General features: G+C 33.2%; 1 non-coding gene across 1 annotated transcript; it reads left to right on the top strand.

Moving 5' to 3' along the window:
* The first annotated feature begins 4,998 nt into the window (after positions 1 to 4,998).
* On the top strand, positions 4,999 to 5,105 carry LOC121218773 (small nucleolar RNA R71). The gene has a single exon (XR_005915250.1). It is a non-coding gene; the product is annotated as a small nucleolar RNA R71 (small nucleolar RNA).
* Positions 5,106 to 15,764: the final 10,659 nt, after the last annotated feature.

Below are 15,764 nucleotides of genomic sequence, written 5' to 3' on the forward strand. Positions count from 1 at the left end.
GGATGTGTTGGTACGTGTTGATAAATTCATATTTCCTGCTGACTTTATTTTTTTAGATTTTAAGCAGATAAAAAGTACCAATCATCCTAGCAAGGCCACCTTTCTTGGCAACCTATAGGACGATAATCAATGTAAAGAAAGGTGAACTCACCATACGAGTTCAAGATGAATAGGTGACCTTTAATGTACTAAAGGCCATAAGATCTCATGATGAGGTTAAAGATTATTCCGCTGTCTTAATGGAAGATCCACTAGTTCCTACAAAATTAGAATACAATGATTCATTAGAAGGTATTTCATCTGACACTTCACATCAAAATAAGGATGATACATGTTTGGAAGCTAACTCAGAAGAATTTAGTTCAAAAGTTCTGTTCGAGTCATTAGAGCTATCATCACATGAGTACAAGCAACCCAACCCATTGAGAGAAAACTCACTCAAGTTAAACTTAATGATTTTGAAAAGATCATTAGATATTGAAAAGAGTTCTATCGAGGGACAGAAAAGTCACTCGAGTCTCAATGGTTACAAGCAAGAATCATAGATCCTATCTACTACATTTAGTGGATGAGACTTGTACCCAAGAAACAAGGTATAACGGAAAATGAGTTCATTTGTTAAGGATCATCACAGGTAGACTAATTTGAATGAATGACAGGAAGTCGAGCAAAGCAAAGCAGAAAGACCATTTCCTGCTACTATTTTTTGATCAAATATTAAATATAATTGCTGGGCAACATTATCTTTTCTTTTTAGATGGATACGGTTGGTATGTGGAAAGAAAAAATATGCAAGTGTATACAATGACAAAAACCAATAAAGTGACAAGTAAATGTCGAGTTATCGTACCCATAGGGAATGTAAAAAAGAATATTTATGAAATTAATGTTAAAACACTTTGGTGATGGAAAATATTTTGGTTTAAAGATGATTAAAAAACTAAGGTTAAAAACTAAGTAAAAAAAATTAAAATAAAAATGTTCTAATGCACTATTTCAAATAAGGTTTAATCAAGATGATATAATTGTGTTGGATTAATTACATTCCTTTAACTTAGAATTATTAAAATTATGTTTATACTGCTACGAACAAATTCACGACAACTCGGTAATTTGCTAACTACTGCTCATACATACTTATTAAATTAATCAATCTCTTGAACATTTTTCAACGTCAATCGAAGCGATTAATCAATCTTCACAAGCATATAAAAAGATCAAGTGAGATAACAGAGTATTTCTACCTTGAAATAGTTTAGTCACAATAATCTTGCAAGTTCTGTAAGGCATATGTATCGCCAAATACAATGCTAAATTAACTTCAACTACCTTAGAAGAATAAACATGCACTGATTAAGTATTGTGTCAACTAATTACAATTTCAATATGATTTAATAATTAATTCATTAGTTATCTAACAACTAATATTGCAAGAATAACTTAGGCATGTTTTTACTTAATCAAGCATCTTACCGAGGCCTATAACAACACAAACACAATTTCAATAATTCAAGCAGGCAAAATATAATCAACCCAACACGGATTAAATTCAAGATAGATTGATTAAAATAACCATTTCAATAGCATAAATCATAAACATGTTTGTCAAAACAACAACGAAATTTAAAGAGATAAGGAACAAGAAGCAAATCCAGTGTTTCTTCGTGGCTCGACTGAGTTCTCCGTTCTTCATTCTTCGTTGTCCTCGGCTATCAAGGTGGCTTATGAACACTTTAATTGCTGCAACAATGGCTGATGAGGATCACTTTCCCAAGAGAAGAAATCGACACTTGAACAAAAGGGAAAATGGGAAGGAAAAGTTGAGAGAATGTGAGAGAGGAGAAGAGAGAATGAGAGTGTGAGGGATGAGTTGAATGATCAGCAAGGGGTGGCTTTTATAGCTGATTTTGGCTGCTAAAAATAGCAAATTACATCAGCCACACACATGGCAAAGTTGAGAGATTCAACTTTGCTAAAAATAGCCTGGGGCAAATCCATAAAGCCACATTTTTGGAGGGGTTTGAATGCAAGGTTGAAAGTTCTTCAAGGGCTTCTTTGCAAGCTTATTCAGTCAGCTAAAATGCTGATTTGGGTCAGCATATGGACGGTTCTGGGCAGCCCAATTGGTGGCTGGTTCGGTTCACTAGATTCGGTTCAACAAATGGAGTTCAACTGGACCCTTTTTTTCTATAATTAATTAACAATAATTTATTTAGCCCAAATTAAATTGGGAATAAATTAAAATTAATTATATTATGAATTAACACACATTTTTGGACCATCTTAGGCGAAATAAATTTACCTCGATGCTTCAAATTGGTTCTCGGTTTTATTCTTTGAGCATTGTCTGTTGAGCCAGGTTTCACCCTTTGTGCGAATATGTCGAAAATAGTCAAAATTAATCAAAATTAACTATAAAATTAATTAAAATTCATCATGTTCATATTTTTAACATAATTTAATTATTTATAATATTTAATTATTTTTCGACAAGAATTTAACCGAAATAGCATGATTTTAAGTTAAAAAGGACATGTAAAAATGCATAAATTTTTGTTTCCAGTATGATAAATGGTCGTTTGACATCGTTTTTTTCGGTGACAATCATCAATAACATTGAGGGAGTTCTTTTCACTCTCTCTGTCGTTAATTTATTTTTAGTTTTTTCTCTCTTATTTGAATAAATGGCATGCTTAGAAATTATTTTTCTTAAATTAGTACTTTAAATTAATTCAGTCAAAGGAGATTGGAACTTGATGATACCCATGAACTGTCTGAGATAGGATAGATGATACCTGCATCTAACCACTTGATGATCTCTTTTTCTACTACGTCTTTTAGGATGGGGTTCAGTCTCCGTTGTCCATCAATCGTCCCTTTTTTGCCATCTTCCAGGATAATCTTGTGCATGCATACAGATGGACTAATGCCGCGAATATCGGCTATGGTCTATTCGATGGCCTTCTTGAATTGTTTCAAAACTAAGATAATTTTCTCTTCTTGCTTAGTGGTAAATTCTGCTGAAATAATCACAGGCAGAGTAGAAGCGTTACCTAAATAAATGTATTTAAAATGAGAAGGTAATACCTTGAGTTCTAATTTAGATGGCTCCTCGATTGACGCTTTTGGTTGATAATAGTCCCTATTTTCTAACTCCAAAGATTCAAAACGGGATTGCGAATTAAATCCCCTTTGATTAGCTTCTAGCAAAGCTAAGTATTCATCATTCTCTTCATCATTTCGAGGATCCGATGTCAAAATTCTTTCCAGTGGGTCCTCAACACAGTTGAGTTCCTTCTCCATTATTAAATCTTCTAAATTGGACACTGCAGAGCAATCATCCATTGTGTCAGGAAATTGCATAGACTTAAAGACGTTAAATGTTACCTGATTATCCTGAACACACATAGTGAGCTCGCCCTTCTGCACATCAATAAGGGTTCTTCCAGTTGCTAGGAACGACCTTCCTAGGATGATTGGTACTTTTTTGTCTACTTCAAAATCTAGAATTACAAAGTTAGCAGGAAAGATAAACTTATCTACATGTACCAATAAGTCCTCGATTTTTCCTTCTGGATGTGCTAAGGATCGATCTGCTAGTTGAAGCGTAACTGTAGTTGGTCTAACTTCTCTTATCCCAACTTCCTAAATATTGACATAGGCATCAAGTTGATACTTGCACTTAAGTCACATAATGCCTTACCATAATATGTTGCTCCAATGTTGCACGGTATGGTAAAACATCCAGGATCCTTCAATTTTGGGGGTAGTTTGTCTTAAAGATATGCACTGCATTCCTTCGTGAGAGCTACCGTCTCAAATTCTCCAAGTCTTCATTTGTTAGACAAGATATCTTTCATGAACTTTACGTAGTTTGACATTTGCTCTAGTGCTTCAACCAACGGGATGTTGATGTGAAGTGGCTTGAGTACGGCAACGAACTTCTTGAATTGAATCTCCTACTTCTGTTTCTGAAGTCTTTGAGGGTAGGGTGGTGGTGGTTTAATTACTGGGACTAATTCTGGTTGATTCGTCTTTGGCAACAATTCTGCATCTAACAACATTGTTAGTTGATTAGAATTAGCTAGTCCTGAGGTTACATTGTCGGGTTTTACAGATTCTGGTTCTAGTAAAATTGGAATTTCAACACTTGGTTGAACTTCTTCTAAATCTTGAGTGCTAGCTGACTCCTTTTCAACTTCGACAGTCTTGGGCTCTGATGTGTTTTTACTCCTCAATGTCAACGGTTTACAATGTTCCTTCCCCAGATTTTTTGGATTCTCCGTGTTACTAGGTAGAGCACCTTGTGGTCGGTTTCTGAGTTCAGTAGCAAGCTGGCCCACTTGATTCTCCAAATTCCTTAGAATGGCATCATTTTTTTGCCATGTATGCCTTCAATAGATTCTCTAAGCTATTGGATGGTTTCAATTGGGTTGGTTTTTAAACTTGTTGGGGAAAACTAGGCAGCTGAGTTGGTCTAGGTTAGGCGTAAGTGTTACTGGTTCTAGCCCTCTGGTTACTCCAGGAAAAATTCAGGTGATTTCGCCATGATGAGTTATAAAAGTCAAATTGTAGTCCTTGCCTCCCTTAGTTTTGGTTTTGGTTAGCCATGTAATATATAGATTCGGGGTTCAATGGACATTCTTCAAAAAAATGTCCTTCCTCACAATACACACAACTATATTCTCAAATTGGTCGTGGTTGGGCTGCAAAACTGTTAGACCCATTAGTGGTAAGATTCTTAAGCATTATGGATATTGAAGATACCTAAGATACGAGTGAAGTGAGAGTGTCCACTTAATGTACTCCAGCAACTCGTCTTCCTGATGCTGCTGATTGGTTGGCTATTGATAATTGTTGCTGGCAATCCTCTCAATAATTTCATAAGCCTCATTGTAAGACTTAAAAAGGAGAGCACCATTAGCAGAGGTGTCCACTACCATCCTCGGGTGAGCGTTGAGACCATTATAGAATGTCTCAAGTTGAATGCAATGTGTGATTCCATGATGAGGGCACTTTCATAATAACTCTTTGTACCTTTCTCATGCCTCATACAGGGACTCATCATCCATTTGTTGGAAGGCAATGATCTCATTCCTCAACTTGGCATTCTTGTTCGGCGGGAAATACTTCTTGAGGAATCTCTCAGCTAACTCTTGCTGTGTAGAAATGGAGTTCGATGGCAATGAGTTCAACCAGGCACGAGCTCTGTCCCTTAGCGAATATGGGAACAGCATCAGCCGTAATTCATTTTCGAATACTCCAGCTAACTTGAAAGAATCGCTCACTTCCATAAATAGTCTTAAGTGAAGATGAGGATCCTCAATAGACATTCCACTGAATTGGCCCACAGTCTGAAGCATCAGGAACATGACTGGCTTCAGCTTGAATTGCTGTCCCTCGATTTCTGGTCTCCTAATACCCGGATTAAGATCGTTAAATACTGGCACGGCTTACTGTCGTAAAGCTCTATCCCTATCATCAGCAATAAGGATAGGATTCTGAGCAAGGTTTGCTCCGTTTCTTTGATTTATATTCTCAAAGTTTATCTCTTCGGTCCTTCTCTAGTTCGCTTGTCTTTTTTGCTGTCGAAAGGTTCGTTCTATTTCAGGGTCCACAGGCAATAAGTCAATAATCTAGTCAATACTCATAAACACCTGAAATAATCACAAAAAGATTAAGTAAGTAAAGATTTAAACAAGAAAATAAATAAACCAAAATGTAAAAACAGATTCACAAATAATGGCTCTTTTTTTAAAAACAGTCCCCGGCAACAACGCCAAAAACTTGGAATGACGAAAATGTGCAAGTGTACACAATCCAACAAGTAATAAAGTGACAAGTAAATGTCGAGCTATCGTACCCACAGGGACTGTAAAAAAGAATATTTATGAAATTAATGTTAAAACACTTTGGTGATGGAAAATATTTTGGTTTAAAGATGATTAAAAACTAAGGGTTAAAAACTAAGTAAATAAAAATAAAAATAAAATGGTTCTAATGCATAATTTCAAATAAGGTTTAATCAAGATGATATAATTGTGTTGGATTAATTACATTCCTTTAACTTAGAATTATTAAACTTATGTTTATACTGCAACGAACAAATTCACGGCAACTCTGTAATTTGCTAACTACTGCTCATACATACTTATTAAATTAATCAATCTTTGGAACATTTTTCAATGTCAATCCAAGCGATTAATCAATCTTCACAAGCATATAAAAGATCAAGTGAGGTAACAGAGTATTTCTACCTTGAAATAGTTTAATCACAATAATCTTGCAAGCTGTGCAAGGCATATGTATCACCAAATACAATGCTAAATTAACTTCAGCTACCTTAGAAGAATAAACATGAACTGATTAAGTATTGTGTCGATTAATTACAATTTCAATATGATTTAATAATTAATTCATTAGTTATCTAACAATTAATATTGCAAGAATCACTTAGGCATGTTTTTAGTTAATCAAGCATCTTACTGAGGCTTATAACAGCACAAACACAATTTCAATAATTCAAGCAGGCAAAATATAATCAACCCAACACGGATTAAATTCAAGATAGATTGATTAAAATAACCATTTCAATAGCATAAATATTCATAAACATGTTTTTCAAAACAATAACGAAATTTAAAGAGATAGGGAACAAGAAGAAAATCCGGTGTTTCTCCATGACTTGACTGAGTTCTCCGTTGTCCTTGGCTATCAGGTGGCTTATGAACACTTTAATTGCTGCTCAAAAATGGCTGATGAGGATCACTTTCCCAAGAGAAGAAATTGACACTTGAACAAAATGGAAAATGGGAAGGAAAAGTTGAGAGAAAGTGAGAGAAGAGAAGAGAGAATGAGAGTGTGAGGGATGAGTTGAATGATCAGCAAGGGGTGGCTTTTATAGTTGATTCTGGCTGCTAAAAATAATAAATTCCATCAGCCCAAGAAACCCCCCTTGGCTTGCCACACACATGGCAAATCCATAAAACCTCATTTTTTAGAGGGGTTTGAATGCAAGGTTGAAAGTTCTTCAAGGGCTTCTTTGCAAGCTTATTCAATTATCTAAAATGTTGATTTGGGTCAGCATATGGACGGTTCTAGGCAGCCCAATTGGTGGCTGGTTCGGTTCACTAGATTCGGTTCAACCAATGCAGTTCAACTAGACCATTTTTTTCCATAATTAATTAATAATAATTTATTTAGCCCAAATTAAATTAGGAATAAATTAAAAATAATTATATTATGAATTAACACACATTTTTGGACCATCTTAGGCTAGAATTGAATTTTCCTCGATGCTTCAAATTGCTTCTCGGTTTTATTCTTCGAGCATTGTCTGCCGAGCCAATTTTCCCCTTTGTCCGAATCTGTCGAAAATAGTCAAAATTAATCAAAATTAACTATAAAATTAATTAAAATTCATCATGTTCATATTTTTAACAGAATTTAATTATTTTATAATATTTAATTATTTTTCGACAAGAATTTAACCTAAATAGCATGATTTTAAGTTAAAAAGGGCATGTAAAAACACATAAATTTTCGTGTTTCTAGTATGATAAATGGTCGTTTGGCATCTCCTTTTTTGGTGACAATCATCAATAACATTGAGGGAGTTCTTTTCACTCTCTCTATCATTAATTTATTTTTAGTTTTTTCTCTCTTATTTGAATAAATGGCATGCTTAGAAATTATTTTTCTTAAATTAGTACTTTAAATTAATTCTGTCAAAGGAGATTTGGAACTTAAGCGGGACCATTTGTGACTCCTCCAAGCTTTCCTGGGAATTTAATTTGATTTAAGTTTTCGAAAAGAAATTTTCTAAGTAGCCCAAAAGAAATATTTCATTTTCGTTTTTATTACCAATTTTATTTTATTATTTTATGTTCAATAAGAGGGTTAAATTGGCCCAAGGTTTAATGATTTTATTTCTTTCAAGTTTTATTTCAGTGCAAGTAATAAATTCCAACACTCGCCGCCCCTTCCCTTCGCCAAAACATCACTTCCCCACGTTGCAGCGATCTCGAAAAAAAAGGGATGACACAAATTAATAAAAGGGGAGAAAGTTATTTATTTTCTATAGTGTTTATTTTTAAGCATTTATATTTTTAGTTAGTATTTTGCTTTCGAACAATAAGTAGGAATTTGCAAACATGAATACATTAAGCTCAATTCCTCTTCATTATAAAAAGTGAAGTAGTGTGGTAATGAGAATGAACATGTATAGGATTGGATTGTAAAGAAAGACGTGGTACTTAAGTAGTCTTCATGACTCACCTCTCTTTTCTTGCTATCCTACCTGGTGTGCAGTTCTCTTTCATTACTTTGTTTACACAATGAGGACATTGCTTCTTTTTAAAGGGGGTAAGACAAAATTTGCATGAATTTTAAAGCAAAATTACATGAATTTTAAATTTTTTCTTAAGTATGATTCAATGTTTACACATAAGTATGCTGAAATAAAATGATGTTCAGGAAAAAAAAAGTTGTTCATAAGTTTACACATAAGTTTACACATATGTTTACACATAAGCATGATTTCTAATTTTATCTGAGTTTTTTTATGTTATCTTAGGTTATGGAATGATTGTATGTTCTTAGGTCTTATGTAGTCTCTTGCCATGAAAATTTAATTTCCTTAAAAATATACATGCATGAAGGTTTAAGTCCTTAGAATTGACTTTGTAGCTTTCTTGAGGCAAAATCCTTAGAGACATAAGTATCTAAACATGATATAGACACACTTTCTTTGCATCATTTAAGCCTTTCAAGCCTACCATATGAATTTAACCCTTGAAACTTTAGTTTGAGCCTTTAAGCCTATTTTATTATTAGTCACTACATCATAAGCCATATTACCATCTTTTAAAGTTTTATCCTATTGTTTTGCACCTATCTTAACTGTACTTGTCTTGATGAGCAAAGATTGAGAAAAAATTCAGAAAGATGTATATATTCTCTGTGTGTTTAAAAAAATAAGAAGAGAAATCTCTATTCAAATGTCAAGCAAAAAAAGGAGTAAAATAAATACTCAAAATATTGAGAAATATTGTTGGGCATAAGCTTCAAATTAAGTTTGGGGCTGGTAAAACCCGTTAGTAGGAAGGATGTACCTCGAAAAGATCCAAGGAAAAGTTAAGATTAAGATTATTGAACCTAAAAAATTCACTTCTCCTTATCCCTACCTTGATCCTAGCCCTATTGCAACCCTATAAAAGACCCATTGATCTTGATAATTATGCTGACTTCATTACTGGACAGGAATTGCTAAGTTCAACATATGAGGACCATTAACTAAACCTTGTGATTTTTTTCCTAACTGATAAGGAAACTTTGATAGAATAGTAAATATTATGTATGATCTTTGAAAGCATGCACTCTATGAGTTCTGCTAGTAGTTTTTCGCACTTATAATAAAATTTTGAAATAATGTTTGCATATGAGTGACTTATCAGTAAAAAGAGTTTGTGAGCATGATTTTGTGGATATATGTTTATGTGAAAAAGTTGATTCTACTTAAGGATTCTATTTAAATCTATTGCACGATTATCTTATTTAAATTTTTGCTTTACATTACTTGGGACGAGTAATGGATTAAGTTTGGGGGTATGTAAAATCTAATTTATATAGGGTTTTTATAGTTGTTTTGACACCTTTTTACTTAAAAATAATATTAATACCAAATATTTGATTACTTATTGGGTGAATTTTATTTATATTTCAATAATGAGCTTGATTTAATGAAGAATGTGATTTTATGCTATTTTTGCATTAAATTTATACATAACTTAATTATTTTATGCTACTTATTAATCTTTATTTAATTAATGCAGTTCAACCAAGGAATTATGCATGATTTGTTTATAAAATAAGGTTGTATGGCCATGCCCAATTTCACTCTACATGGACGACAAACACATGCAAAATGGGTCAAGATAAAGTTAATTTGATCCAATAAAAGAAGGGTCAATTGATGGACAAGCCCTTTTCACAGCTCGTGTGACCATTATTGAAAAGGAAATGTTACAGTTATATGGAAAGGCACACTATGTGTGAGCGTTCCTAAGTATCGAATGCAATTCTAGATGGTTCAACGGGTAAGTAAGGGAAATGACATGATATGTAGACAATTGGATATTGATTCATGGTCTTATGAAAAGGATTTATGTGATAAATGATGTGTACATGAAAATCTACTTATGATATGGTTTAACTTATATGCATCATGTATGAACTTAGTAACTTGTGAAATTGACGGTGATTGTATAGGATTTTACTAAGCATTTGGTCTTGGTAATGATGTTATGTTTATTCTATAAATTATGCTTAAGAATGGTAAGTTATGTTCATGTTTATACGAGCTTACTAAGCACTAGTTGCTTATGTAGTTATTTTTCCTTTGTTTCGTAGACTATCAGAAGCTCAATCTATTGGAAGCCTGATAGAGATCTATCACACTATCCAACAACCATTTCGATAGTTTTTGAGTTATTTTGGCCAAGGTTACAAATGGCATGTATAAGACTTTATGTAATCGTAGTTCATGAATGTGTTAATGATAATTTTGGAACAAATATGCTTATGGAGTTTAAGTCTTGTATAATGAAATTTAATGCTTGACAAGTTGAAGTCTTTTGGCCTTTTAGGTACTTGGAACATATGGTCCTTTTTGGAATGTTTGAGGTGAAATGTGAATGTTTATAATTGATGTCATTTGGTAGTTAAAGGAACTAGGTTTTGTTCTTGAAATGTGGCTATGTTGCTTTGTTTTTATCAATGATGTTTTGGTGTAAATGTGGTGTCTTTGAATGACATATTACCTAGGTGAAATAATTTGATTAAGTTGGTATGTTTATATGTGTTTAAAAGGTATTTAAGTCTTTTTAATGTGTACACAAATGAAATGGTTGATTAGGTATGTTTTGGCCTTGACATGTGTTCCTTTTTAGGGTCAAATTATGGAGCACACAACCTGGGACATGAGCTATCACACTGCCGTGTATCACTTCTTATTTTTTATGTAAATTTCACACGGCCATGTGTATCAAGTCAGTGTGTTACACAGCCTACAACATGACCATGTGATCCAACTTAGTGAGTTACACGATTTGAGACACAGGCTGGGTCACGGCCATGTGTTCCTTTGTTAGATTGTTACATGGTTTGGGCTATGTCACACGGCCTAGTCACATGGCCGTGTGACCCCTATTTTCAAAATTTCTCACATTTTCCCAAATCTTTTGATTTGTTTCAAATCAGTCCCAAATTGCTTCTAAACGATTTTTAGGTCCTCGAAGGCCCAATATAAGGTACAAATCTTCATGTTTGATTGGCTTATAATCATTTTCAGTTTAATTAAAATTTAAATGATTATTGTTTGGTTTTGCATGGTAATGCTCCGTAATCCTAATTTGGTGACGGAGACGGGTTAGGGGTGTTATAGCTGACCACCTAGAGCAGCAGTTTGTGGAGGAGCAACCGTGAGAATTGGAGGAACCCTCCATGATTAGTTATCACACTATCAAAGAGTTCTTTCTTCCTTATGATTTTCCTTAATTATTCATTATGTTTGCATATTGCTTTGTTGTTTTTTCATTAATGATGATAGCTTAATTTTGTTTAGCTAGCATGAATACATTTATTTAATAAAGTTCATTTAAAATTGTGTTTATGATGTTCTGTGCCTCAATCGTTCATGTTTTCAATTAAACTCAAGTATGTATTTCATTCATATGTGATTGAATGCATTAGAAGTAGTTGAGCGATCCTAACCAAACAACAGCGAATGGACGCAATAATTGAAATGAACATGCTTAATTTAGATCCTAACCAGACTAAATTGAAAGTTCATAATAACTCGAAAGAGCTCTATTATCTTGCATGGTTTTTAGGTTTATGTGATTAAATTGTTTCAAACCTAACTCGTCCCTGTTCCTTCACGTGAATTTTAAGAAACCCTTAGTTGAATATGATCAGTAAAATGCATGTTTTTCAAATTAAAAGTTTCCGAAAGGACTTAATTTTGGTTTCAAACTCATGAAAGATTGAGTTGCCTTAGAGGTTTTCCAGAACATTGTAAGCATGATGAAAATGAACTAAGTTAAATAATGTAATTATTCTAGCCTATGCATGTTATCATTGTTAAAATCTTATAAATTCTGCTGCTAAATCCATCTCATTCTTTTTATTGGTTCCATTGCATTTAGGTTAATTTGGATTAGGGATCACTTTGTATCTAGATTATTTAATTTAATTTAATCATCAATCACCTAAAAAATATTATGTTTTCTTAGCAAATTGTTAGTAATTACAATTAATTGATTAACATACACAGTCCTTGTGGAGATGATAACTCTTATACTTACTTTTTATTTGATAATGACTATGTACACTTGTACAAACCACGTGTTACTTAAACACACATAAACACACAGATTACTTAAACAGAAAAAGTTTACAAATTCACACATGCAAGTGAACCTTGCTTTCTAGACAATTAGCCCTAACAGGACAGAAGCTTACCTTGGTTCCTACGAACTTGGTTCAGAATAGAGACTTGACAACAAAATATCGATGAGAGAATTCTCATGGAATAAGGATCGTAATTTTAGGCACTAAGTGTCTTGGAAATCTTAGGATACCCTACTTGACTTAGGAAAGGTGTTTCTTTCATGAAAATTATTCCCAGATACATCATATCTTTTTTTCCTAATTTGAGATTGACTTTGACTTCGATTGGCAAACCTCGATTCACAACTTCACTGGCACCTTAACTAGTGAACACTAGCTTGCCAAATAGACTAGCGAACATCTTTAGGGTTCGTAAACATCACTCATCATCAACAAAGCATAAAACATCTAATTGACATGCGATTAAAATCGTAATCGAATAACTATATGAGGTTTAAGTCTAATCTCCCTTAGACGAAGTTAGAGTTCGCTTAAACATACAATAATCGAACTGAACACAAGTTAAAAGCATGCTTAAAGTCTAAAAGATCATGTAGGTATTGATACTCAATCAATGGTATCGATAATTGTCATAGATGGTATCAATACCGCTTAGAAAATCGATACCAAATTTGTATTATGTTTTCCTGCAACATTCAAAACCAGCAAACTAGGTGTCGATACTAGTACCCGAATATCAATACCTCTGCACAAAACAACAAAAATAACACCAAAACAAGGCATTTAACACAACCACACTTATAAAAATTCAACATGCTTCATAACTTCAAAGTTCGACATCAAAATTATCCAAAATTACAATTCAAAGCATCATCAATAGTTTAAGCTAAGCAATACCAATAAACCAATGTCAAACATCTATAAATTCTATGAGTAGCAAATCCAAGTAATCATCCAAAACATCACGAAAATATTCATGTAACGAATCTACCACATTGCCTTATTCCCATAGTTCAAATAATAGCTATAAATCACCTACTCAAATGCTAAATCTACTTGGATCACTCCCTTGGAAATTTCTGCACCGCTCACACCACAACGCTAACTGTCTACAAAGGTTTTAAAAGAGTGGGTGAACTTAAACAAGCTTAGTAAATGTCGGAATAACCACAAAGTATACACAACATCAAAGGTTAAACAAGAGCATACTACCACACATTCACAACCATATTCTAACCAAGTCAAAATAACATATTCATGCTTCATTAAACCATAAAACTAGGATGTACTCTCACATGCAATTACACTCAACCCATATAGATATATAATTCATTTAATGATACTTCATCAAGACAAAACAATGTATCCATGTTTTAATGACCCACAAGTCTAGCTTATAAATTCACATGCATTTACACATAATATTTTCATGTATTAATGAATTAATGATAGTTTGGCAACTTAGAAACATGAAACATAAAAGTGGGCTCTACCACCACACATTGGATACACGGATCTCTATCACTCCAATGACTCAAAGAGTGTAACATATCCCATAAGTGTACATAAAGCTAAACACTCTCAAACACATCAACAAATCTCAGTGAATGGAGATTAGCTCGACATTCCTTTATCTCTCCAATCTATCCCGGGGCCTCAATGCCCAAATTACAGAACAAAAAGGTGAGTACTCGCAATCCTATGGCACGTCAACTATATCCAACAGTTTCACGAGATCACAAGGCCAAAGTATCCGCAAATACATACATTAAATGGTTTTTCTTATGCACTTAATCTCTGTTCATAAATATCAATTCACATCACAACTTGTACACATAGCACACTTATTGGATTCACATTTAATTGCACTATAAGTGCCATAACTATGCTCATTGAGTCATCACATATTCGTTAACATATGAATGAATTAAGAATTAGTTTATCACATACCACATACAATATTCACTTACTTTACCTGTCACATCAGCATCACATTCCACAATTCAACACATATGTACTTATCGTTTTCTACACACTTTCACTCCACATTTATATCGCTAACACAACATCATCGCTGTCATTCGGCATGTTTAATATGCCTACAACTAGCACAGTCACAAGAGTTATCACAATATATATCACATGTCAAAACGTCACATCTTAATTCTCAAGTCCACAACACTTAAACACACATTCACAAATTAAGCAAAGGTATGAGAAAGCATACACTTGGAACTTAGAGTAGAGGTTTAGCTTACACTCAGAACTTAGAGTAGGGATTTAGGCTACTCTTAAGCTCCCAAATAACACTATGAATCATGTCTAATAGCAACGATTCCAAACACTAACTGTACGCACTTTCGCCTTTGTGGCCAAAAGCTTACACTAGTTTCTCCTTACCTTTCGCTTTACTCGTAAAAGGTCCTAACAATTCCAAAGCTTCACCAAACTAAATCACACAATAAATACAATAAAAAATCAGCCAAAGACTCAACTAAACTAATCAAAAATGCAAGCCTCAGCCATATTCCTCATGAAACTAAAATTTCGACTAACAAACTTGAAACTCAAATATCTTAATCTTTACTCATTCCCATTGCCTATAATCGATTCCAATAATCTAATTATATATCTAACAATAATTCCTAACCGTCAAACTACACAAAAATATATAGATTCATGGTTTCAAAATTTCAATATAAAATAGCCATTTTTAATGTAAACTGATTAAAACCGTAGGTTCTCTTAATGAGACTTTAAGGAAATTTTAAAAACCTTCTAATCTCATCAAAACGAGTTGAAAACACTTTGAAACATTGATTTTATACAAAATCTCAAAATTTACCATTCACGAACCAAATTTTGACATTTATTCAAAACTTTCAATAGATAAAAACTCAATCTAAAAGGCTAGATATCATTAAAAACTAATAGGAATATGAAACATTACTTTCGATTGAGATAAAACGAGTTTTTCATTGAAAATATGGAAAAACTCACTTGAAGAAAAATCAATGGATTTCATGGTGTTTTTGGTGTCTTTGTTTGAATTCAAAGGGGTTTTTATGTTTGAATGATAATAGAAAAACAAGAGATTGGAGTGTTAGAGACCAAAAATTAAAGGATGAAATTTTGGGGTTTTCTTCTCTAATGGACGGCACAAAGAAAAGAGATGAAGGGTTTTCATTCTTTCTTTTTATTCACATCAAGAGATTAGAATAATAGAGACCTACTTGGTTTATTTGCTTTAAACTACTCTTAATTGAACCTTTTTTACAAAATAGTCCACTTTTCAAAATTGAAGTTTTTTCCTACCTTATTTTCAAATACTGATTTGATTTTCAAAAAGCTAT

This window comes from Gossypium hirsutum, chromosome D06 (assembly GCF_007990345.1).
Source record: "Gossypium hirsutum isolate 1008001.06 chromosome D06, Gossypium_hirsutum_v2.1, whole genome shotgun sequence".
Classification (NCBI taxonomy): domain Eukaryota; kingdom Viridiplantae; phylum Streptophyta; class Magnoliopsida; order Malvales; family Malvaceae; genus Gossypium; species Gossypium hirsutum.